Source organism: Balaenoptera acutorostrata, chromosome 14, assembly GCF_949987535.1.
Source record: "Balaenoptera acutorostrata chromosome 14, mBalAcu1.1, whole genome shotgun sequence".
In the NCBI taxonomy this organism is placed as follows: Eukaryota; Metazoa; Chordata; class Mammalia; order Artiodactyla; family Balaenopteridae; genus Balaenoptera; species Balaenoptera acutorostrata.
This window is the reverse complement of record NC_080077.1, coordinates 60,696,279-60,722,688: the sequence shown is the minus strand read 5'-3', so window position 1 is coordinate 60,722,688 and position 26,410 is coordinate 60,696,279. Positions and strand designations below refer to the sequence as shown.

At 41.1% G+C, this 26,410-nt stretch overlaps 1 long non-coding RNA gene across 1 annotated transcript in view; it reads right to left on the bottom strand.

The window, feature by feature from the left end:
• The window catches only part of LOC103008104 (uncharacterized), a 51,263-nt gene extending 26,807 nt beyond the window's left edge, over positions 1 to 24,456 (bottom strand). The window contains exon 1 of the long non-coding RNA XR_449949.2: positions 24,379 to 24,456. This is a non-coding gene — a long non-coding RNA (uncharacterized LOC103008104). The remainder of the gene's footprint in view (positions 1 to 24,378) is intronic.
• Between the last annotated feature and the right edge of the window lie 1,954 nt (positions 24,457 to 26,410).

The following is a 26,410-nucleotide window of genomic DNA, read 5'->3' as shown; positions in this document are numbered from 1 at the left end:
TGCATTCATATTGCACCTGTTTTCCTCTCCCTTAGGTGCTTTACATATCCAAATGAACAAATGCCAATTCACTCCAGGCTCCTTCGCTGCCTCTTAACTCTCGGCCTCTGACATTCCCTTTCTCTCTCTCCTCCCTGCTCTGAATCCTGCTCTCTTGGACCTTCTCAATCCCCAATCCACAGTCCCACGCTTACCACCCTTAGCCTTGCCCACATGTCTCCTTTTGTTTGCCCTGAAAGATGCCAGACTGGAAGTAATTTTCCTTTGATTTAAAATCCAAGCATGAGAAAAGCTTTATCAATTCAGTCTCAGCATCCAGTTCTAGAGAGAAGGTAGTAAAAAGAGTTTGTTATTTCCAAGTGTGTCTTTTGTCTCAAGAAGCTTTAAACAACACTTTGAACAACCAGACTCAACTGATCAGTCTGAACGGTTAAAAGAAAAAAAAATCTTCCCTTGTATTTAGCATAACTATCTAATCACCAGGTAAATTTCAGTAAACAAGGGATCAGAGGGACTTGAGGACAATCTTCCCTCTTAGAAGGCTGCAGTTAAAAACCTGACATGGGGGTTTCCCTGGTGGCGCAGTGGTTGAGAATCTGCCTGCCAATGCAGGGCACACGGGTTCGAGCCCTGGTCTGGGAAGATTCCACATGCCGCGGAGCAACTAGGCCCATGAGCCACAACTACTGAGCCTGCGCGTCTGGAGCCTGTGCTCTGCAACAAGAGAGGCTGCGATAGTGAGAGGCCCGCGCACCGTGATGAAGAGTGGCCCCCGCTTGCCGCAACTAGAGAAAGCCCTCGCACAGAAACGAAGACCCAACACAGCCAAAAATAAATTTAAAAAATAAATAATAAATAAATTAAAAAAAAAAAAACCTGGCATGATTCAGTCTTCTGAAGGTACTTTTCCACTACCCTGGAGAAGCAGCCCATGGTCTATCCAGATTATTGGATAGTAATTATTTTCGTAAATTTTCAATTGATATACATCAGCATGCAGAAATTTTAAGGGTACACCTAGTGAGGTTTTACAAACTGAACAGCCTGTGTTACTAGCACCCAGAGCAAAATACGTTACTAGTGTCCCAGAAGCCTCCCACGTAGCTCCTCCCAGACATTAACTCATTCAAGTGTGACTGCAATTCTGACTTCTATTCACCATAGATGAGCTTTGCCTGGTTTTGAACTTTATATAAATGCAGTCATACGACATGTGCTCTTTTATGTCTGGCTTCTTTTGCTCAGATATTATGTCCATGAGATGAATCTATGTTGTGGTGGATATCGTTAAGTCATTCTTTTTCATTGCTGTATAGTATTCCTTTTTATGAATATACCACAATTTATTTATCCATTCCACTGCTGATGGACATATGGTTTGTTTCTAGTTTGGGCAATTATGAATAATGCTGCTATAAAAATTCTTGTACATGCCTTTTGGCACACACATTTATGAATTTCTGTTGGGTATATACCTAAGAGTAGAATTGCTGCAGCATAGGGTATGCATATGTTCAGCTTTAGAAGATATTGCCAAACAGTTTCCCAAACTGATTTTAACAATTCATACTTCCCCCAACAATATATATGAGTTCCAGTCCTCCACATTCTCTACAACACTTAGTATTGTTAATTTGTAAAATTTTAAACATTCTCATTGTGGTTGGGAATAACTCATTAGGGTATTATTTTGCATTTCTCTAATGGCTATTGATGATGAGGATCTTTTTGTATGCATATTGACTAGTGAGATATTCCCTTTTGAAGAGGGCTGATTTGAGCCTTTTGTCCATTTTTAATTGGATTTTCTTCTTTTCTTATTGATTTGTAGAATTTTAAAAATAAATTCTAGGTGCTAATCCTTGATATTTGTGATGTAAATATCTTCTCCTGTCTAATGTAAATATCTTCTTCTGTTGCTTCTCATTTCACTCTCTTTAATGGTAAGGAAAGAGATTTTTGATTTTAATGAAGTCAGTTTATCAAACTTTCACTTTATAGTTAGTTCTTTTTGTGTCCTACTTAAGGAATCTTTGCATATTCCCAGGTCTTAAATACATTCTCCAATGTTGTCTTCTAGAATATTTATTTCACATTAAGGTCTATGATCCACCAAGAATTGATATTTGTGTATGGTCTGAGATAGGGGCCAAAGTCCTTTTTTTTCCATATTTATATGCAATTGATCTAGCACCATTTATTTAAGAAAGAAAACAGGCCCTGTACAGCTGTGGCACATTTGTCATAAATCCAGTGGCCAGGGATATATGTGGGTCTGTTTTTGGACTTTCTATTCTATTCCTTTAGTCAATTTGTCTGTCCTTGGTCCAGTAGTGTTAACTACTGTGTCTTTATAAGAAGTCTTGGTATCTGAAAGTCTACAGCCTCCAACTTTGTTCTTCAAGATTGTCTTCACTATTCTTAACTCTTGCATTTACATATAAATTTTAGAATCAATTTGTCATTTTCCATTTTTTAAAACCTGCTGGAATTTTTATTAACATGTCATTAGATTTATAGATCAATCTGGGGAGAACGGACATCTTTTCCATATTGAGCCTCAGATCCGTGAGCATGTTATAGTCTTCCATTTATTTAGTTCTTTAATTTCTGTCAATAATATTTTATAGTTTTCTGTGTAGAGGCCTTGCATTTATTACATATTCCCTGACTACTTAATATTTTTTGATGCTCGTATAAATGGCATCTTTTTAAAACTTTACTTTCCAATTTGGTGTGGCTGATATATGTAAATATAATTAATATCTATATGTTGACTTTACTGTATACAGTGGCCTTACTAAATTAACTATTATTGATTCTAATCATTCATTTGTAGATATTTTGAAACCTCTGTGTACACAATCCTGTCATCTGCAAACAAAAAGTTTTATTTCTTCCTATATAAGACTTACATATTTTGTTTTGTCTCATTGCATTGGCTAGGAATTCCAGTACAATAATGAATAAAAGTAGTGGTAGTAGACATCCTTGCCTCACTCCTGATATCTGGGGAAATATTTTCATTCTTTAATCATTAAGAGTGATGTTTGCTGTTGATTTGGCAGGGAGGGGAGTCTGATTCCTTTTATAATTAAGAAGGTTACTTTTTATTCCTAGCTTGCTAAGGACTTTTTCATAAGTTGGTATTAAATTTTATCAAATGTGGTTTCTTAATTCATTGAGGTGATCATTTTTTTTCTCCTTCACTCTGTTAAAATTTCTGCTTAATTCCACTATGGTCAGAGAACATACTCTGTATGATTTTGATTTTTTCAAATTTGTCAAGATGTTTTATGACCCCGCATATACTCTATTTTGGTAAATGTTGCACATTCACTTGAAAAGAAAGTGTATATCTGCAGTCGTTCAATACGATAGTCCATACATGCAGTTAGGTAAATTTTGTGGATCATGCTGTTTCCATTTTTTATGTGCTTACTAAATTTTGTTGTCTGAAAATCCATAGCAGAAAAATAATTAGAAAATCACCAAACGTTTGGAAATTAAGCAATATAATACTAATTAATCCACAAATCAAAGAAATGTTCACAATAAAACTTAAGTAAAACTGTGCTTAGAGAAAAATGTATAACCTTAATGCTTACGTTGGAAGAAGAGTACAGCTTAAATTTATGATTGTTTTATCTTCCTTGTAAGTTGACTCTTTTACCATTATGAAGTGTCTCTTTTTATCTGTAACAGTGTTTCTCAGCTGGGGACATCTGGTAATGTCTGGAGACAACTTTGGTTGTCACAGTTTGGGGTGGCAGGTGCTGTTGTGTCTAGTGAGTAGGAACCAGGGATGCTGATAAGCATCCTACAGTGCACAGGACAGTCCTCCCGCCACCCCGCACCACCAACAAAGAATTATCCAGTCCAAATTTCCAGTAGTGCCGAATTGAGTAGCCCTGTTCTATAGTAACACTTCTTGCCTGAAAATCTACTTTATCTGATACTAATTTCATTAATATTCACATGGGATCATTTTTCTTCTGCCTGAAGAACTCCTGTTATTATTTCTTTTGATGTTCATATGCTAGAGATGAATTTCATCAGCTTTTGTTTATCTCAAAGTGTCATTTTTATTTTACTTTCATTTTAAAGAATGTTTCCTTGGTAGAAAATTCTAGGCTGACAGTTACTTTCTTTTGCCACTTAACAGATGCCATTCTATTTTTATCTAGCTTCCATTAGTTCTCATAAAAGTCAGGTGTTAGTCGTATTTTTGCTCGTGGGCATGATTCTTTTCTTTCTGAATCCTTTTAAATTTTTGTTTCTGATTTTGTCTTTTCTTCAGTTTATTGTGATATGTCTAAGTATGGTTTTCTTTGCATTTATCCTAATTATAATACATAGAACTTCTGTATCTGTGGTTTGATGTCCCATGGATTTATGAAAATTGTCAGCCAATATATTTTCAAATATTACTTCAGACCCATTTTCCCTCTTTTTGCTTTCTAGAACTCCAATTACATACATTTAGAGTTTTTCATCATTTCCATATATATCTCATATTGCATATTTTTCATCCTTTTTCTCCCTCTGTGCACCAATCTGGATATTTTCTACTGACCTATCTTCCAGTTCAATAATCCTCTTTTACATGTGTTCTAATCTGCTATTAAGCCCACCTTTGAATTATTAAATTCAGTTAATTGTAATTGCAGTTATAGAATTTCTATTTGATTCATTTGTATAGGTTCTTGTTCTCTGGTGAAATTTTCCATTGTTTCCTCCATTTTGTTGAGCACATTAATCATAGTTATTTTAAACTATGCCTGTGTCTGAGAGCCCCAATATCTGAATCACCTGTGGGTCTGTTTCTTTTATAGTTTTTCCTTGTTTTTTTGTTTTTGGGGGTTTTTTTCAGTCCTTTGGTCCTGTTTCCTATTATGCCTGGTAATCTCTTATTTTAATATGTGAGAAATCCTGTCTGTGTATAATTCCACAGAGAGGATTTAATTTTTTTTTCCTGGAAGACAGAGAACTGGGAGATCATCCTGATCCAGGTAAGGTGAGTCTATTTCTGATTTCCCCTTGTCTCAGTGCTTGGCCCTCCTGGAGTCCCAACTGAAAGCTACAGCTCATTACCAGCCCCCCTCTTCCTGAATTCCAATTTCAGTCTCCTTAGCACTGTGACACCACCCTCTCTGCTTAGCTTTTTAGCCTCTTGCATCTACTTTCTACTTAGTTTACCAGCATTCCATTCCAAGCATGTACTTCTTAGGATGTGACAAATGACCCAAGGAGAAATTACAGGCAGGATACTGGGCTCAATATCCTACAGCACTCTTTCCTCTAAGATCTCTAAGATCCTCATGTCCTGGCTGCCCTGGGAATCTTGAACTCTAATATTTGACTCCCAGCCTAATGAGCACAGTTGCTGCAAAGTTTCTGTCCAGACTCTGTGCCCTGCCCTACAATTGGCAATTGCTCTATAAGGAAAAATTGATAGTGAATGTAGGACTCACTTCAGTGAGTTTTCCTTCTCTTTGGAACTTTGACCTGTCAAGTCCTGGCTGCCTTGATTTCCCTTTGTTGCCTTCAAACATCTGTTTTATAGTTGCTTTTAGCAGGAAGATTAGTCTGATACTAGCTACTCAATCTTAATCGAAAGCAGGAGTGGTAATTACTTTTTAATAGGCTATAAGCAATACAAAGTTAAGAACTAATTGGATTCATTCAATTATTTGGCTAATTAGACTAATAACCATCTTGAATTTCCACAGCACCGTTCTTCCAAGGATTTCAAAGCACTTCTACACATTAAAAAAGGACCATTACTAGTTCCCTCCAGCTCTAATTTGTAATTTTAAAATGGAATAATGGATAAAATAACAAGTTCCCAGGTACATAGCCATTCAGAGAAATTAGATAAAAACAGTACTAACAGGCTGATTGGCAAAATCATTGAAGTGCTTTGAAATCCTAGCAAATAGATTCCCCTCAAGTACATCATGGTTCATATTAAGCATGTCACTCCCCATAACCTCTAGTGACCTAAAGGGATATGGAATTTATGTAGCATGTACTAAGTCCTGGTTTGGATACTTCATCAAGCAGAGTAAATATAGGTTGCATCAAGGCTACTCAAATTATGTTTTTAAAACTATAATTACAGGCAAACCTGAGAGATATTGCTGGTTTGGTTCCAGATCATCACAATAAAGCAAATATCACAATAAAGTGAATCACATGATTTTTTTTGGTTTCCCAGTGCATATAAAAGTTGTGTTTACAATACACTGTAGTCTATTGTGTGCAATAGCATTATGTCTTTTAAAAATGTACACAGCTTAACTTAAAAAATACTTTATTGTTAAAAAATTCTAACCACCCTCTGACAATCTAGGGTGGCCACAAACCTCCAATCTGTAAAAAACGCAATATCCGTGAAGCGCAATAAAGCAAAGCAAAATGAAACGAGGTATGTCTGTTGCAGTGAAATAATTTTCTATAAGATTTATAGGACAACAAATACTGCAGTTTAATTCAGAATCAGGTTTCTCATGTAAGTGATGCCATGACAATATTACAAACCATATTCTGTTTATCCTTTCAGGTTTACTGTAGCAGTAGCCTTTGAAGTGATATTTTTTCCTATGAAGTTGCAGTTTTTTCCATGCCTTCTCTCCAGAATTGGCATTAAACCTGGATTTCTTACAAATTCTTTCCAGAGAAGCATATTCAACTTATAGAAAAATCTGAAGATTAAAAATAACCAGAAACCTGAATGCAGAGAAAAGTTACTAAATAAGCAAGTAAGAGCTTGTAGACCTGAGCTCTAAATCACAGTAAATAGTTACAAATGAAACACAAAGCACCCAACAGACACACAATAAATATTTGATGATATTGATTTCTTGCATCCTAGGATGAGTTTTTAGTGGGGCTTTGATAGTAATTGGGTACCTCATCTTAATACCTTGACACAAAGGAATTTGGAATAATCCATCATCACGCTTCTCCAAGATTCTAAATAACAAGCACCACAAGCTGGGTGAGAATAGGTTGCCCTCATAAGGCCCCTTGCAGCCCTGTAACTTGAGAATTAATAATAAATGGAGGCTGGCATTTTTATAGCCAATTTCTGACCAGAATTGAAAGTGTCTCATAGAGACTGGCTGGACTTCTTACCTTTTCTTGAAAGACTAGGAAGAAACAAATATGCCTCTGCCCATTTTACAGCACAGAAATCAAATATTTCCACAAAGGTGCCCACCTCAGCTAGGTCAAGTGCCTGGGTGTCCCCACTACCCATCGAATGAGTTACTGATTAGTGTTGATTTTCTGCTTACTGTTACTCCCTGCACTGCTTACTTCATAGACCAAATCCTAACCGCTAGACTGTTTCTAATATAGTGGTACCGTTCTTATGTGTGTGAATTAACAACGTCTGGTATAATTCTTCTAATGCACAGCTCACACCTATTTTGTCCCATTTATGAAAAAGCAATATAGCAAAATTATGTAAGTGAGGAATAGTGAGAGAACTGGGCACTCATTTCCTTCTTGCATTTACCAAAAAAAAGTTTCCACCTTGTTGAATGTTTCTAGTAGGTTACTATCACCTGCATGATGAAGATAAAAGATGGGATAGGTAAATAGGGCTTTTAGAACAGTAAGATTAAAAAAGAGTAGTTCAGATCCTATGCAACCTCAAACTTCACGAAGCTTAAAAAATCTAAACGGAGAAGTTTTAGAAATTATATGAGCATCATTTGAGCTTATGCAATGAATAAATTAAATATTTATCACTTCTTGACTCCTGTATTATAACTGCCTGCTCTCCACAGTGAGAAGATCCATGGTCAATGTTGTAAACCAATTTCCACTTTTTAGATAAAGACATGTAAGTCTCTAAATTCAGTAACGCTGTTTCCGCTTTTGGTTAACAGCGTGCAATATGCTAAACTTCCTTTATAACCTTGAGTCCATCTCACCAGCCTCGGGGTAAAAGGGAAATTGTGTCGGTAGCAACCAAACTGCCCGAAGAAGCAGCTCAAATACGTCCCACTATCCAGCCAACACCTGGCAAGTGTCTAGTGGTTAGTAGAGGTAACTGTGGAATAGAGGTGGAAAATGGATTAGGTGAGCACACATCCACTACTGGAATGTGGCTTGCTTTACCACCTCTTTCTACTTCTACAGCCCTTTCCTATGTGAAGCTCAGCACAAACTACAGCATCAACAGTCCTCCAAGGGAGAGAGAGGGTCAGCAGGGAGACAGGAGACCAGCTCACTCGGGGTCACTGCTCTAGGCTGCTCGGCGCCCCTGGAGGATCCCTGATCTCCCCCAGCAGCATCCTGCCAGGAATCAGGTACCTCTCCCTCTTTTTTGTGATCAGCTCGCTCGTTGCCTCCAAAGAGTACTTTGCTCCAGATTAAAATCCTCACCTCCCGCTACCATGTCTCAGGTTGCATTCAGAATCAGAAAATCCAAGAAATATATTCACAGATGTTCCCTTGTTTATTTGTTGACTCTGTGTAATTTGTTTGCCCTAATTTGTTTTTGTCTACCTTGGGACTTCCCTTTTTAATTTCCCTTTCTCTGTTTACCCCTCTTTGTGCAGCAGCGGTCTGTTAAGCTGTGAGAGGCACACGCCAAATTAAAAAAAAAAAAAAAATGCACTGCAGATTGTTTTAAGCACGGGCTGCCCCTTTGGGCCTGAAGGCCTTGCTTGAAGCCTGCACCTGCTCCTCCTCCTGAGACGCGGGGCTCCTGATCTTTATCCCTTGCCTTTAAGCTGCCTGATTCCTATTATCCAAAGTCAAACAGCGTTCTCCACATTCACGCCTCCAGCACTTGGCATGAAATTAATAAGCCTGGCTGATATATTTCCCTGGAAGCCTGCCACTCTTTAACAGTGGTGTTAGATTAAAAATTTTGGCATGGTTAATGAACAGGGAGAAACTGAAGCCAAAAGTTTCATGCGGCAAGGCAAAGATTTGGGGGTTATGAAAAGAATACCAACTTTCCTCATATTTTCTGAATGCCGTCCTAATTACAGGGTTAGATAACGAGCACAACTAGACAGTCAGTACCAGAAGAAAGAGGGCATTCTCAGGCTCTGCTCATATTTAGATTTTATCATCTTTCCTTTCAATCACATGACCTTCTGTTAGACTGGGTTATCTAAAATTGTAATAATAGCTATCTGTGCTCGAAACAGGCCTCCCTCATCCCAGGTCACTCTTCTTCTCATTAAAGGAGCACTGTGAATGGATTTCAGGCCACAAACAGATCTCCCTGATGTGAAAGTCAATCCAGTGAGAGGAGATTGCTTGGAGTTTATTGAAGACCAGTGTCTCATTGCTGGAATTCCAGTCTTCACCATTTACGTCTACAGCCACACTCCCTAAATCATAAAAACACATTCCCAGCCACCCACCCAGCACAGGGGAGACACTTATTACCCAGGCGCGTCTCTTTGCCCTCACCCCCTTCTCAACACAGCACCAACTACAGAGAGTTAGTCTCACTGAGAAGATGTAAAATCCAGTGGGTGTGCATGACCCATCCCATTGGATAAGCGTTTCTCAGAAGAGAGACAAGTGTTTGGCAAAACCAAGGCAGAGTCCTGTATGCCACACAGGGCCGTCTCAGTGTAGATGGGGACGGGAACCTGGAACCACGAACGCTCTGTGCCCAAATACCCCTCTCTACTTCTGAGAGGGTGATGCCCCCCGGCCAGAAGCCTGGGAATATGAAAGGACCAGGACGAGGAGGGAGGCAGGAAAGGAAGAAGGAGAAAAGGGAAAGTTCTCCCTGCTTAGTGGAAGCACACCTATGCTCTCCAGGCTTGTTCCATCTCCTGAAGAATGGCAAGGGGTCACAGTGACCCCTGGTGCATGCCACCCCCCCCCCTTCAGGAACTCTTGGCTCTGAGTCGCAAGGCCCAGCAAAGGTGGGATCTCAGGGGCTGTAGAGCTCCCAATTCTTTGAGCCAATTTGGAAATCCTGGGCAAAGAGCTCAGCAAGGGATGCTCAGCTGATCAAACACAAGATTTACTTTTTATGTGCTCTGAAGTGGCAAGTGAAATCAAACTAAACCTATCTGGGATCCATGGATAATACAAATCCAAGAGACTGTTATTTTTAGGTTTCGCTTTAGTTTCCCTGATCAATGGAACAGTCATAAGCAAAAGCATCATGTCAGAATCACCAGCGTGGCTCAAAAAGCTCATTTACAACTGAAAAACATCACATAGAGGTAGATGCATGGGAATCACGTCACCTCCACTTGTACTGGCCAATGCGACAGCCATTCTGGCACAGATACCCTATCTAATCAAAGACTTGAAGGAGAAACAAATGGAAAATATCCCTCCGTGAGCTGAAAATAGGAAGTATGACTAACACTCTTCTCTTAGGTTACTGGGAGGCAAAAGGCTTTTACAGCACGTGAGGGATTCATCAGGAGACAAGAGTTGACCCTTGGTAGAGTCAAATCAATTTCATACCAACCCATTACAACAAGCGTCTATTATATTCATTATTGCAGAATAGTTCAAAGCTTTTTTTCAACATAAAGCAAGCATAAAGAGATCAAAGCTCCTGGACCACACATAATGCAGTTGAAAGTTGTCCCAACATGTTCTCTGCCTGCAAGACAAATAAGTTAAATATATTTGCAAATGTCAACTTCGTCCCTTTTAATGCCTCTTAAATCAGGTCAGTGAGTCTGTTTTGGAAACAGAAGTAGGATGACTCACAGATACTTGCTTGGCTCATTACTTGAGCTTCGACAACAAAGCAACTCAGTTGTAAGTGCTCTGGAATTGCCCTCCTATGATCCACATCCTTAGGACACTGTTACACTTTGACCATTTGTATTTAAAGCCCCGATCCTTTGTTCAAGAACAGTACGCTGCTATTGTACACTTGCATCATTATCAGGAAACCTGAAAAAAGTAAACCCATTTTAAAAATGTGTTTAGCTCTTCTGGCCCCCAGGGTAAATGCTGGTTTGCTCCTGTGGCTGCACTGAGACTTTTGTCTCTCAAACCGAACTTGCCCTGAATACTAAATTCCTTTCAAAGAAAGATGAACCTTTGCAATAAATGATCTGTCCCATTTTAAAGACCGGTTCCAATGTCCCAACATATCCATTTGTCTTTGATCGTCTGAACTCACATTGCCCCCTCCTAATACCTTTCTTGGGGAGTTGTCACAATCTTCCTTATAACGGCGTCAGGGGTTTTTTTTTTTTTTAAATCTGTCTCAGTTCCTCAACTAGAGGGTAAGTACTTCAAGGGCAGATCCCACGTCCTTGAGCTGAACATTCCCACAAGTTTGCCTTTCCTGAGCAAGACAAATGTATTCTTATGCCAGCTTAAACACCAAAAACTTTAAGTTAATTTGCATTGAATAAATAAATGAATACATGTTTCCAGTCAGCCCAATGCTTTGAAGACAAAAACCTTCTTTTCATGATTCTTCACATTCTGAATAGCACAGACCTCCTGGAGTAACTGCCTAGGCTGAACAGAACACAAGGAGGATTTCAAGTGGACAGTAGATCTGAATGATTTAAACAGGGACCACAAAAATACTATTTATGAGTTTAAAAATGCATCGGGTCTCAAAGTATCATCCTGTATCTTTCCCATCTCCTCACTAACCCAGCTTGTCCGGTTTAGAGATATTCTGCAGCATCTTCCCAGGTGTCCCATTCCTGGCAATTATAAGCTTCTACCAAATAACCAGCATATACCAGCCAAGAGACTAAGGACAACCTTAGATGGGTTGTGACATTGGGAACTCAGTCAATGATCCTACTGGGGTCCCAGGCGGAGAACAAATATCTTGGGCATTGTATTCATTTCCTTTTGCTACTGTAACAAATTACCGCAAGTTTATTGTCTTAAAGTTTTGGATCTCAGAGGTTTAAAATGGGTCTTACTAGGCTAAAATCAAGGTATCGTCACGGGGTACATTCCTTCTGGAGACTCTCAGGGAGAATTCACTTCCTTGATTTTCCCAGTTCCCGGAGGCCACCTGCATCCCTTGGCTCATGGTCCCATTTCTGCAACTTCAAAGCCAACAACATCAGGCCAACCCCTTCTCACTCAGCCTTCTCTCTGGTCCTCTCTCTTCTGTCTCCCTCTTCCACTAGTAAGAGCTCTTATGATTATATTGAGCCTGGATCATCGAGTGTACTCTTCCCAACTCAAGGTCAGCTAATTAGCAAACTTAATTCCATTTGCAACCTTAATTCTCTTTGCCATGTAATCTAACACACTCATGGGTTCCAGGGCTCAGGACATGGACGGCTTTGCAGCCATCATTCTGCCCACCACAGGTAGGCAGAACAGGAAAGCAAAGTCCCCGAGTCCTGGGAACCACCGGCTCAGGATGGAGAATGGAAGGTCTGCACTAGAGAACACTGTCTACACAGAGCCCTCGGCCAAAGGGCCAGTGCTGCCATCCATCCCCGGGAGGTCATCAGAGCACTCCAGCTTCTAAGGTGGCTTCTTCTTTGAGGAAAGAGTGTGAAGTGATGAACTAACCCATGCTAAGAGATTCCCCAAGTCTTCCCGTGACACAGGCACTCCCTGAGGAAGGGGCGCCACTTGACACAGGGAGACGATTGACCAATGGTGAAATTTCAGACTTCATTTGGGAAATTATTCGGATGATTCTCAAAATACACCATGTAGGGGCTTCCCTGGTGGCGCAGTGGTTGAGAGTCTGCCTGCCAATGCAGGGGACGCGGGTTCGAGCCCTGGTCTGGAAGGATCCCACATGCCGCGGAGTGACTGGGCCCGTGAGCCACAATTACTGAGCCTGCGCGTCTGGAGCCTGTGCTCCGCAACAAGAGAGGCCGTGACAGTGAGAGGCCTGCACACCGCGATGAAGAGTGGCCCCTGCTTGCCGCAACTGGAGAAAGCCCTCGCACAGAAACGAAGACCCAACAGAGCCATAAAAAAAAAAAAAAAATACACCATGTACTCACTCCTCTCCCCACCTTTGCAATTAGGCTGCACTTATGCCAAAGCAACAACAGTCAGAGCATCACGTGTGCATGAGAATGAGAAAGGGATAGAACACAAAGACCCAACACACACACACACACACACACCACTTTCTTATTGTTCTTAGACATCCAAAGGATCTTTTTCTCATATAGGAAGTTAAATAGGAAGAGAGTAACTTTTCCATTACAATTTGCAGTTGCCTCCCCCTAGGGGTGCCAGTATGGGTCGGTTAATGTCCTGTGAAGAGCAGGGGTGAGATTCTTTATGGGGTAGTGTTTATCCTCACCATATGTTTTCTGGTATTGACTGAGAGTGTTAATTGGTGTTTCAGGAATCAGGAGGGGGACGATCAAGGGCATCTAGGGAGAATGCATCATCTAGTGTTCACCCTACCCTCAATTAGTAGGTTAACGCATCTAAATGCTCATAATTTGTGCTGATCTACTGCTTACCCAGCAAATGGGTCCCACTTGGAATGTGCTGTATGTCAGCCTCACAGTTTTCCTGTCTTCTAGTTTACTTAGAAAAAAAAACAGGGAGGTTTTATTTTTTAATATGGTGGCTGCAAATAAAAGTGAGTGTGACTACGCTGAGATTCGCAAGTAATTGAAGGTTTGGGTGTCCTGACTCCATCCCCTCATCCCAGGAAGACCTCCCACCCTACCGCCATGCCCAAGCTCTCATTTTCCCATTTCTCACCCCACATTCTCACCTGCCTCCCTGGGTACCCACGGGAATCCCTTCCCGAGTCTATCAAGGCGCTTGCCCTCTTCCCCTACAAACCCAAACCCACTCTTCTCCAGAGAGCTTCCCAATACTTTTTGAATATCCAACCTCACTACAAATAAAGACATTCCACTTAAAACTACACAGAAAGATGGAATCTCAAAATAGAGAAGATTCTAAGAACTGATGACACAGTATAATAAGGCTGCTGACAGTGTGAATAAATAGGTGCTGTGGTTTGGAGGGTTTGGAACCACTTAGCTGGAAGGCAATTTAGACACAATTATCCAGAGTCCTTCAAATGTTTATGTGCTCTGACTCTGCAATTCCTCTGTAGGAATCCATGTTAAGAACACAAAGAGAAATGTAGTCAAAGACTTAATGTTCAATGTTTTTCATCACTCAGTTACTTGAAATTGAAAAAAAGAAAAAAACCTTGGAAACAAAAGTACTATCATCTGAATGTTTGTGTCTCCCTAAAATTCATATGCTGAAATCCTAACCCCTAAAGGTGATGGTATTAGCAGGCGGGGCCTCTGGGAGGTGATTAGGTCATGAGGGTGGAGCCCTCATGAATGGGATTAGTGCTCTTATAAAAGAGGCCTCAGAGAGATCCCTAGCCTCCTTCCACCAGGTCAGGATACAAAGAGAAGTTTGCAATCTGGAAGAGGGCTCTTCCTTGACCATGCTGGCACCGTGACCTCAGACCTCCAGCCTCCAGAACTGTGAACAATAAATTTCTGCTATATAAGGCATCCATTCCATGGTATTTTGTTACAGGAGCCTTAACAGACTAAGACACAATGAATCCTAACAACAGAAAGGTAGTTAAATAAATAATGCAGCCATTAAAAATTATGTCTTACAGGAATAAAGATGCAGACGTAGAGAATGGACTTGAGGACACAGGGAGGGGGAAGGGGAAGCTGGGACAAAGTGAGAGAGTGGCATGGACATATATACACTACCAAATGTAAAACCGATAGCTAGTGGGAAGCAGCCGCATAGCACAGGGAGATCAGCTCGGTGCTTTGTGACCACCTAGAGGGGTGGGATAGGGAGGGTGGGAGGGAAGGAGACGCAAGAGGGAGGGGATATGGGGATATATGTATATGTATAGCTGATTCACTTTGTTATAAAGCAGAAACTAACACACCATTGTAAAACAATTATACTCCAATAAGGACCTTAAAAAGGATTGGAACCAAGATGGGGAAGTAGAAGGATGTGCTCTCACTCCCTCTTGTGAGAACACCAGAATCACAACAAGCTGCTGGACAATCAATGACAGGAAGACACTGGAACTCACGAAAAAAGATACCCCACATCCAAAGACAAAGGAGAAGCCACAATGAGATGGTAGGAGGGGCGCAATCTCAGCAAAATCAAAACCCATAACTGCTGGGTGGGTGACTCACAGACTGGCGAACACTTATAGCACAGAAGTCCACCCACTGGAGTGAAGTTTCTGAGCCCCACGTCAGGCTTCCCAACCTGGGGATCCAGCAACAGAAGGAGGAATTCCTAGAGAATCAGACTTTGAAGGCTAGTGGGATTTGATTGAAGGACTTCGACAGGACTGGGGGAAACAGAGACTCCACTCTTGGAGGGCACACACAAAGTAATGTGCACATCGGGACCCAGGGGAAGGAGCAGTGAACCCAGGGGAGACTGAACCAGACCTACCTGCTAGTGTTGGAGGGTCTCCTGCAGAGGCGGGGGTGGCTGTGGCTCACCATGGAGACAAGGACACTGGCAGCAGAAGTTCTGGGAAGTACTCCTTGGCGTGGGCCCTCCCAGAGTCTGCCATTAGCCCCACCAAAGAGCCCAGGTAGGCTCCAGTGTTGGGTGGCCTCAGGCCAAACAACCAACAGGGAGGGAACCCACCCCACCCATCAGCAGTAAAGTGGATTAAAGTTTTACTAAGCTCTGCCCACCAGAGCAACAGTCAGTTCTACCCACCACCAGTCCCTCCCATCAGGAAACTTGCATAAGCCTCTCAGATAGCCTCATCCACCAGAGGGCAGACAGCAGAAGCAAGAAGAACTACAATCCTGCAGCCTGTGGAACAAAAACCACATTCACAGAAAGATAGACAAGATGAAAAGGCAGAGGGCTATGTACCAGATGAAGGAACAAGATAAAACCCCAGAAAAACAACTAAATGAAGTGGAGATAGGCAACCTTCCAGAAAAAGAATTCAGAATAAGGATAGTGAAGATGATCCAGAACCTCGGAAAAACAATGCAGGCAAAGATCAAGAAGATGCAAGAAATGTTTAACAAAGACCTAGAAGAATTAAAGAACAAACAAACAGAGATGAACAATACAATAACTGAAATGAAAACTACACTAGAAGGAATCAACAGCAGAATAATTGAGGCAGAAGAACGGATAAGTGACCTGGAAGACAGAATGGTGGAATTCACTGCTGTGGAACAGAATAAAGACAAAAGAATGAAAAGAAATGAAGACAGCCTAAGAGACCTCTGGGACAACATTAAATGCAACAACATTCGCATTATAGGGGTCCCAGAAGGAGAAGAGAGAGAAAGGACCCGAGAAAATATTTGAAAAGATTATAGTCAAAAACTTCCCTAACATGGGAAAGGAAATAGCCACCCAAGTCCAGGAAGCACAGCGAGTCCCATACAGGATAAACCCAAGGAGAAACATGCCGAGACACATAGTAATCAAACTGGCAAAAATTAAAGACAAAGAAAAATTATTGAAAGCAGCAAGGGAAAAACGACAAATAACATACAAGGGAACTCCCATAAGGTTAACAGCTGATTTCTCAGCAGAAACTCTACAAGCCAGAAGAGAGTGGCATGATATACTGAAAGTGATGAAAGGGAAGAACCTACAACCAAGATTAGTCTACCCGGCAAGGATCTCATTCAGATTTGATGGAGAAATCAAAAGCTTTACAGACAAGCAAAGGCTAAGAGAATTCAGCACCACCAAACCAGCTCTACAACAAATGCTAAAGGAACTTCTCTAAGTGGGAAACACAAGAGAAGAAAAGGACCTATAAAAACAAACCCAGAACAATTCAGAAAATGGTCATAAGAACATAAATATCGATAATTACCTTAAACGTGAATGGATTAAATGCTCCAACCAAAAGACACAGGCTTGCTGGATGGATACAAAAACAAGACCCATATACATGCTGTCTACAAGAGACCCACTTCAGACCTAGGGACACATACAGACTGAAAGCGAGGGGATGGAAAAAGAGATTCCATGCAAATGGAAATCAAAAGAAAGCTGGAGTAGCAATACTCATATCAGATAAAATAGACTTTAAAATAAAGAATGTTACAAGAGACAAGGAAGGACACTACATAATGATCAAGGGATCAATCCTAGAAGAAGATCTAACAATTATAAATATATATGCACCCAACAAAGGAGCACCTCAATACATAAGGCAACTGCTAACAGCTATAAAACAGGAAATCGACAGTAACACAGTAATAGTGGAGGACTTTAACACCTCACTTACACCAATGGACAGATCATCCAAAAATGAAAATAAATAAAGAAACAGAAGCTTTAAATGACACAATAGACCAGAGAGATTTAATTGATATTTATAGGACATTCCATCCAAAAACAGCAGATTACACTTTCTTCTCAAGTGTGCACAGAACATTCTCCAGGATAGATCACATCTTGGGTCACAAATCAAGTCTCAGTAAATTTAAGAAAATTGAAATCACATCAAGCATCTTTTCTGACCACAACGCTATGAGATTAGAAATCAATTACAGGGAAAAAAATGTAAAAAACACAAACACATGGAGGCGAAACAATACGTTACTAAATAACCAAGAGATCACTGAAGAGATCAAAGAGGAAATCAAAAAATACCTAGAGACAAATGACAATGAAAACACGACGATCCAAAACCTATGGGATGCAGCAAAAGCAGTTCTAAGAGGGAAGTTTATACCTATACAAGCCTACCTCAAGAAACAAGAAAAATCTCAAATAAACAATCTAACCTTACACCTAAAGGAACTAGAGAAAGAAGAACAAACAAAACCCAAAGTTAGCAGAAGGAAAGAAATCATAAAGATCAGAGCAGAACTAAATGAAATAGAAACAACGAAAACAATAGCAAAGATCAATAAAACTAAAAGCTGGTTCTTTGAGAAGATAAACAAAATTGATAAACCATTAGCCAGACTCATCAAGAAAAAGAGGGAGAGGACTCAAATCAATAAAATCAGAAATGAAAAAGGAGAAGTTACAACAGACACCACAGAAATACAAAGCATCCCAAGAGACTACTACAAGCAACTGTATGCCAATAAAATGGACAACCTGGAAGAAATGGACAAATTCTTAGAAAGGTATTACCTTCCAAGACTGAAGCAGGAAGAAATAGAAAATATGAACAGACCAATCACAAGTAATGAAATTGAAACTGTGATTAAAAATCTTCCAACAAACAAAAGTCCAGGACCAGATGGCTTCACAGGTGAATTCTATCAAACGTTTAGAGAAGAGCTAACACCCATCCTTCTCAAACTCTTCCAAAACATTGCAGAGGAAGGAACACTCCCAAACTCATTCTATGAGGCCACCATCACCCTGATACCAAAACCAGAAAAAGATATTACAAAAAAAGAAAACTACAGACCAATATCACTGATGAATATAGATGCAAAAATCCTCAACAAAATACTAGCAAACAGAATCCAACAACACATTAAAAGGATCATACACCATGATCAAGTGGGATTTATCCCAGGGATGCAAGGATTCTTCAATTTACGCAAATCAATCCATGTGATACACCATATTAACAAATTGAAGAATAAAAACCATATGATCATCTCAATAGATGCAGAAAAAGTTTTTGACAAAATTCAACACCCATTTATGATAAAAACTCTCAGAAAGTGGGCATAGAGGGAACCTACCTCAACATAATAAAGGCCATATATGACAAACCCACAGCAAACATCATTCTCAATGGTGAAAAACTGAAAGCATTTCCTCTAAGATCAGGAACAAGACAAGGATGTCCACTCTCACCGCTATTATTCAACATAGTTTTGGAAGTCCTAGCCTCGGCAATCAGAGAAGAAAAAGAAATAAAAGGAACACAAATTGGAAAAGAAGAAGTAAAACTGTCACTGCAGATGACATTATACTATACACAGAGAATCCTAAAGATGCCACCAGAAAACTACTAGAGCTAATCAATGAATCTGGTAAAGTTGCAAGATACAAAATTAATGCACAGAAATCTCTTGCATTCCTATATACTAATGATGAAAAATCTGAAAGAGAAATTAAGGAAACACTCCCATTTACCATTGCAACAAAAAGAATAAAATACCTAGGAATAAACCTACCTAGGGAGACAAAAGACCTGTATGCAGAAAACTATAAGACACTGATGAAAGAAATTAAAGATGATACCAACAGATGGAGAGATATATCATGTTCTTGGATTGGAAGAATCAATATTGTGAAAATGACTATACTACCCAAAACAATCTACAGATTCAATCAATGCAATCCCTATCAAATTACCAATGGCATTTTTTACAGAACTAGAACAAAAAATCTTAAAATTTGTATGGAGACACAAAAGACCCCGAATAGCCAAAGCAGTCTTGAGAGAAAAAAACGGAGTTGGAGGAATCAGACTCCCTGACTTCAGACTATACTATAAAGCTACAGTAATCAAGACAATATGGTACTGGCACAAAAACAGAAACACAGATCAATGGAACAAGATAGAAAGCCCAGAGGTAAACCCACGCACCTATTGTCAACTAATCTGTGACAAAGGAGGCAAGGATATACAATGGAGAAAAGACAGTCTCTTCAATAAGTGGTGCTGGGAAAACTGGACAGCTACACGTAAAAGATAAATTAGAATACTCCCTAACACCATACACAAAAATAAACTCAAAATGGATTAGAGACCTAAATGTAAGACTGGACACTATAAAACTCTTAGAGGAAAACATAGGAAGAACACTCTTTGACATAAATCACAGCAAGATCTTTTTTGATCCATCTCCTAGAGTAATGGAAATAAAAACAAAAATAAACAAATGGGATCTAATGAAACTTCAAAGCTTTTGCACAGCAAAGGAAACCCTAAAGGAGATGAAAAGACAACCCTCAGAATGGGAGAAAATATTTGCAAACAAATCAATGGACAAAGGATTAATCTCCAAAATATATAAACAGCTCATGCAGCTCAATATTAAAAGTACAAACAACCCAATCCAAAAATGGGCAGAAGACCTAAATAGACATTTCTCCAAAGAAGACATACAGATGGCCAAGAAGCACATGAAAAGCTGCTCAATCATCACTAATTATTAGAGAAATGCAAATCAAAACTACAATGAGCTATCACCTCACACCAGTTAGAATGGGCTTCATCAAAAAATCTACAAACAACAAATGCTGGATAGGGTGTGGAGAAAAGGGAACCCTCTTGCACTGTTGGTGGGAATGTAAACTGATACAGCCACTATGGAGAACAGTATGGAGGTTCCTTAAAAAACTAAAAATAGAATTACCATATGATCCAGCAATCCCACTACTGGGCATATACCCAGAGAAAACCACAATTCAAAAAGATACATGCACCCCAATGTTCACTGCAGCACTATTTACAGCAGCCAGGTCATGGAAGCAACCTAAATGCCCATTGACAGATGAATGGATAAAGAAGTTGTGGTACATATATACAATGGAATATTACTCAGCCATAAAGGAACGAAATTGGGTCATTTGTTGAGATGTGGATGGATCTAGAGACTGTCATTCAGAGTGAAGTAAGTCAGAAAGAGAAAAACAACTATCGTATATTAACGCATATATGTGGAACCTAGAAAAATGGTACAGATGAACCGGTTTGCAAGACAGAAATTGAGACACAGATGTAGAGAACAAACGTATGGACACCAAGGGGGGAAATCAGCGGGGGGGTGGGGGTGGTGGTGTGATGAATTGGGCGATTGGGATTGACATGTACACACTGATGTGTATAAAATCGATGACTAATAAGAACCTGCTGTATAAAAAAAAAAGATGTTAAAAAAATAGAGAAAAAAGAAAAAGAAAACAATGGCATGGGGGGATGGGTAAATGCTGAAAAGCCAAATTAAAAACAAATTATGAATGAAAAAAAATTATGTCTTAGAAAAATATTTGATAAGACCGGAAAATAATGAAAATACAATTTTAAGTAAAATAGCAGGATACACTCCCATCCCCAAATTTGCTTCACATATCGAATTATTAGTCAGGATTTTTCCGTAATATTTCTTATTGCTCCTACTCTTCCTGATGTGTTATTAATTACCACAGGGAAGAGATGACAGCAAAAAGTGGAAAACACAGGAGTCAGTTCTTGATTCAAATGCTCTGCCCTGACTTAGGCAAAATAATTGGAAAGATGAGATGTGAAGAAGAGCAAAGCCACCCACATACCCTACCCCAGGGTTAGATAAAGACCTTCTTGCCTGGATCAAGGAAGAGGTGAAGGAGACGCAGAGAAGTAAAGAGCGTATTCATATCGTGTGTGTGTGTGTGTGTGTGTGTGTGTGTGTGTGCGAGTGTGTGTGTGCTGGGGAAGAACATGAGGTATGATGACAGGTTGGAAAAAATGGAGAGCAAAGGGAACCTAGGCTCTTCCTGAACAGAGCTCCAGGAAACAGCAGAGTGATGCAGACTTCCCTATGCCCAAGGAGGAAAGAGCCACACGCTGTGTCTAGGCTGATAAGTACTTCATCACACACACCCAGTTCCCAGGAAAGCATGGGAGCAGCAGGACAAATCAGTGTCAGGATTGGCATGGAAGTCCCAGGCCCTTTGATGGCCTCGTGAAATCTCCTACAGCCCAGGGTGGCACCAAAACAGCCAGGCAATCCTGGGTGATCATGAAAGCAGGGAAGTGACTGAGAGACAGAGGCCCTGGCCCTCAGAGGACCAGTGCACACTCTCCCTCAAAGCTTTAGAATTGAACCAGCTCTTTGGTTCTTTCACCAAAGACCAGACACAGAGTTCCCTCCCATTCTGCGTGCCACTGTCAGGGACCCCACCACACAGTCACATTTTAAACTTCTGACCTACGTGCAATCAGTTCTCAGACCCCGTATCTGGCCAAGCCTATCCGCTCTGGCTGCCCTCCTCAGAGGAAACCCTCCTCCAACAGCACAGCTGGACTACTGGGCCCAGGAGAAGGTTTTCCCACCATCCAGGCTCTTTCCTCTTCGTTGCTAACCCCCTGTTGCCAGCAGTCATCTTCCTGAAACTCTGATCCCACAGGCCCTGCTCGGAAGTTCCCAGCAGGTCCTCAGCCCAGAGCTCAGGCTTTACCTGACCCCCAGGCCACATGATAACCAGACCCACCCAATGAATCCACCTACCTCCCCATTCTCTGCAATAGAAACCCCATTTCAGACTCTCTCTTCTCACCTGGAGCATCTTTGCAATCCAAACTAGCCACGCTTCAAATTCCAAGTCAAGTCCCATTTTCTCTAGCAATATTTCCCCATCCTTTTAGTTCCCATGGATCTCGCCTTTCTTTGATTCCTATGGCGCTTATTATCTAAACCAGTTCCTCAAATTCTTAACCACTTATGGCCTCGTATTTTTTCATAACTGAAGTGTATGTTGTCTCTTTGGTACAACCACCCAACTTGGCCAAGTTCAGGGGTGGAGGTGGGGGCATGGGGAGGGAACGCGTCTTCTGCACCAGGTGCCCAATGATGAGAGTGCAGGAAGTGCTCCTTAGTGCATTCACTGAACATCAATTCCTTTCCTAATCCTTCATTCCCAGCTGCATTCAAGGCTGATGGGAAAAGGAACAGACTGCAGATCGGGCCAGTGGGCAGAGCGGGGACCTGGGAAAGGATCCCCAGCAAAGGGGAGAGTGCTCACGCCAGAACACAGCTTAGGCCTCCCTAGTGAAGGAATTTATTTAAACTCTGTACTTAAGACTACGTTCTCTATCAGAGAACAGACTTGGGGTTGTCAAGAGGAGGGTGGAGTGAGAGAGGGATGGATTGGGAGTTTAAATTAGCAGAGACAAACTGTTACATATAGGATGGATAAACAACAAGGTCCTACTGTCTAGCATGGGGAGCTATATTCAATATCCTGTGATAAACCATAATGGAAAATAATAAGAAAGAGAATGTATATATATGTATAACTGAATCACTCTGCTGTACAGCAGAAATTAACACAACATTGTAAATCAACTATACTTCAATAAAATAAATTTTAAAAATAAAATAAAAAAGACTACATTGGTGAGACTTAAACGCCTAGACAATATTAGTACTGCTAATGTGTGCTTTAGGTCTGGGACAGGGAGAAAAGGCAAGGTTTTAAAGAAAAGAATATGAGTCTAGGACTTCTTTAGTGAAGCAGTTTAAGCACAATTTACCAAATGATGGTGCAGAGGTCACAGAACAGCTGTGTGTGTGTGTGTGTGTGTGTGTGTGTGTGTGCTCACGAGTGCACATTCATGGCCAAGAGAGCTAAGAGCTGGCCTATCACATTTTTACCAGAAACTGTTTAAACATATATGTTGAGATCAAGAAACAAAAGTATACCCACCACATCATAAAAGTAGATGAGGGAATATACAGGAAATTCACACACACACACACACACACACACACACACACACACACAAATACAAAAGTTCAACAAGCATAGGGAAAACATCCCACCTTATTAGTAATCAGTCAAAAATCTCTTTCCCTCCTCCTTCCCTAAGGCCTAGGGGTATCATAAATGGGAATCTCAACAAACAAATTCAACTTGTGTTTGCTTTCTGTCTACTGTGTGTCAGACACTGGGTAGCAATGCAAAGCCATCAACAAGTTCAAGCAAGAGAAGACATGCTCACCTCTATGAGCCCATCGTTGTAGAGGATGGACAGGCGGAGGGGAGACAGCACAAGGTAATCTAAGCGCCGCATTAGGATCGCGGTAGTACAGGTGACAACATTTGCTTCCAACTCAAATCATTCTCTTCTTCCTTCTAACCTATTTCCTCTCTTTCTAATTTTAATTCACTCTAACTACCAATATTACAAGTCCTGCCAAAGGGATGTCTTTATAAAAGGCTAAAAAATTTTCACAAAAACTGTATCTGGCTTCTACTTTTCACCGAAGTGTTAAATTCTGAAACTTGGAGGTTGTGTACAAACGTGCTCAAATTCAGGAGTGAAAATGAGCCATGTATTTTGGCTGCTTGAGTTAAGTGAACCAGAGATCAGTAGACACTTCCCAGATGAAAAGTCAATTCGCTTCAAAGAATTATTTTCTCTTTAATAAATTGTAAAGCATGAGAGTAAGTCACTTGACACATTTCTGGAGCTGTGGGACTGACACATACTAATAATGGCTATGGTGGTCATCTGATCAACAGTGAGTTGCTATCTCTCCCACAGAGGAGGAGAAAGACACCCAGGGCAGGAGTCTGATCTCAGCTTTTCAACTACAGAGATATTCTATTTTAAATGTATTCTGTTTTACTTGGTTTTGCTTTCTTTCTCCCTCCTCATCAAATAAAACAAATGCTAGGTGTTATTTTATGAGAAACCCTAGGTCTTCTCAGAAGGAATAAGGAGCAGAAGTTCAGCTCCCCAGAGCTCCTGCTCACCTTGAACGCTTTCCTCGGCTGGTAGAGAACATGACTGGAATCAAAACGCAGATCCATGTGCGTGGAGATGGGCTCCAGCTCCCGGTGACGCGGTGGGATTTGGCTCTGAGAGAGCTCGGCGCTCCGTTAGAGATGTGCTGTGTCCATGCCTTGGCTGTAAGTGACTCCAGGGTTGGTGCTTCTGCGTGGAAAGGGCACTTGGTTAAATAAGCTAATGCGATGTGGTGAATCAACTCAGCTGGGAAATCTTCTGGAAAGCGGCTCAGGCCTCCATTTCTGTTGTTACCAAATGCAAGCTTGTGTGCCCGACACACAGTGAGGCCAAACAATACCGAAATGTCAGAGTCTGGAGCAGAGAAAGGTTTACTGCAGGGCCATGCCAGGAGAACGAGTAGCTCCTGCCCTCAAAACCCCCAACTCTCCAAAGGCTTTCAGCAAAGCATTTGTAAAGGCCAGGTGAGGGAGGGGGGTTGCAGGACATGCGATCAGCTCGTGCACAGATCTCTGATTGGCTGATGGTGAGGTAACAGGGAGGTTAACATGATCAACTCTTAGGCGCCAGAAGGTCTGGGGGCGTGATTACACGCTAGGAATCATCAAGCAGTTAATGCCTTCCATTTGGTGGTGGTTTTCAGCATCTGAAAAACTCAGGAAATATACATGAGATACTATTATCTAGGTACTTGAGAGAGGAGCTACAACAGAGGATATGGGGGAGGGGTCTGTCCCGGAAGGCCCCCATAGGGTCCTGCTAGGTTACACTGTCACGGAAGAGAAAAAGGAGCTTTCTGCGGCTCTCTCGACGTGAACGGTACACAACTGGCCAATTCAGGGAAAGCTGAAATTAATTAATCCAATTGCTCGGCATCGAGGAGGCATAACCGTGGTATTTAAAGGTAGATACAGTCCAGAATCCTGAGTGGACCAGGATCCTGCCATAGTTGGCTACTTTTCAGCAGTTTAAGCTGTGGAAGCTCCCTTATACTTTTCAAAATTGCTTTTGGATACTCATGTTACAGAGAGCATTCACTCTCACTCCGTTGTTATTGTTTCATTTCACCAGCTGTTGATTGACCCCTGACCAGGTGTCTGGCACTGTGCTAGGCACAGCAAAGATCAACGGGACAGGAGCCCCGCCTCTACTGAGCTCAGTACCAAGAGAGAGCAGTTTTTCTATTGGGAGCCACCTTTTAATCTAGACATTTGTTTACAATTCTTCTGTCAGAGAGGGAGAAAAAAAACCTAAATCTCCCCTAGATGGTTTCTTTGGATGGCCAACGAAAACATTTTATAACTGACAGCACTGGATGAAGATTCCTCTTTAAAATCCTTCCACTTCTAGCAAAGGGACCACTCAAGACATTTCCAAGTGAGGAGGGAGATATTATGGAAAAGATAAGATTACCCAGGGAAAAGTTATTAGAAAATATGTTGAAGGACCTTATGATGAAGGCCCTGTTGGCTACAGAGGACTGTTTGTCAGACTATAGAGTTACCTACAGCCATTCACACAGTCTGGTGGAGTAGGGCTTCCAGGACCCGCTGTGCAATCTCAGGGACAGAAGGCCTCTGCTCAAACAAGTCCAAGTTTTGTGCCTTTCTGAGTTTTAAGAATTGCACTACCAAATCTTCCCTTCTCTGGACCCTCATTCATGGAAATAAAATCATGAGAAAAAAAAGTACTCTTTCTGCCAAGAGAAGCAGGAGAAGTAAACCACACACAAAGGTCATAAATGTTCAATACACACTGTGATCCCTGCTCATCCTTCCCTGGGCTCCCAGAACATCTACATCCCTGCTTCTAGCACTGGCCATATCAGTCTGTAGTTGATTATGTATGTACACCGGTCTCCACCTTCTAGCATGTGAGCTTCCCCTGAGGCAGAGGATATGCCAAATCCACCTTTGTGAATACCCCAGAATAGGGTCAGATGAGCTGGTGGACGAGGGGCTTTTGGCCGGCACTGCACCAGGAATCTTGGGGACACATAGGAAGTGCTGCCTTGGCCCTTCCCCCAGAAAGGGCCTCAAG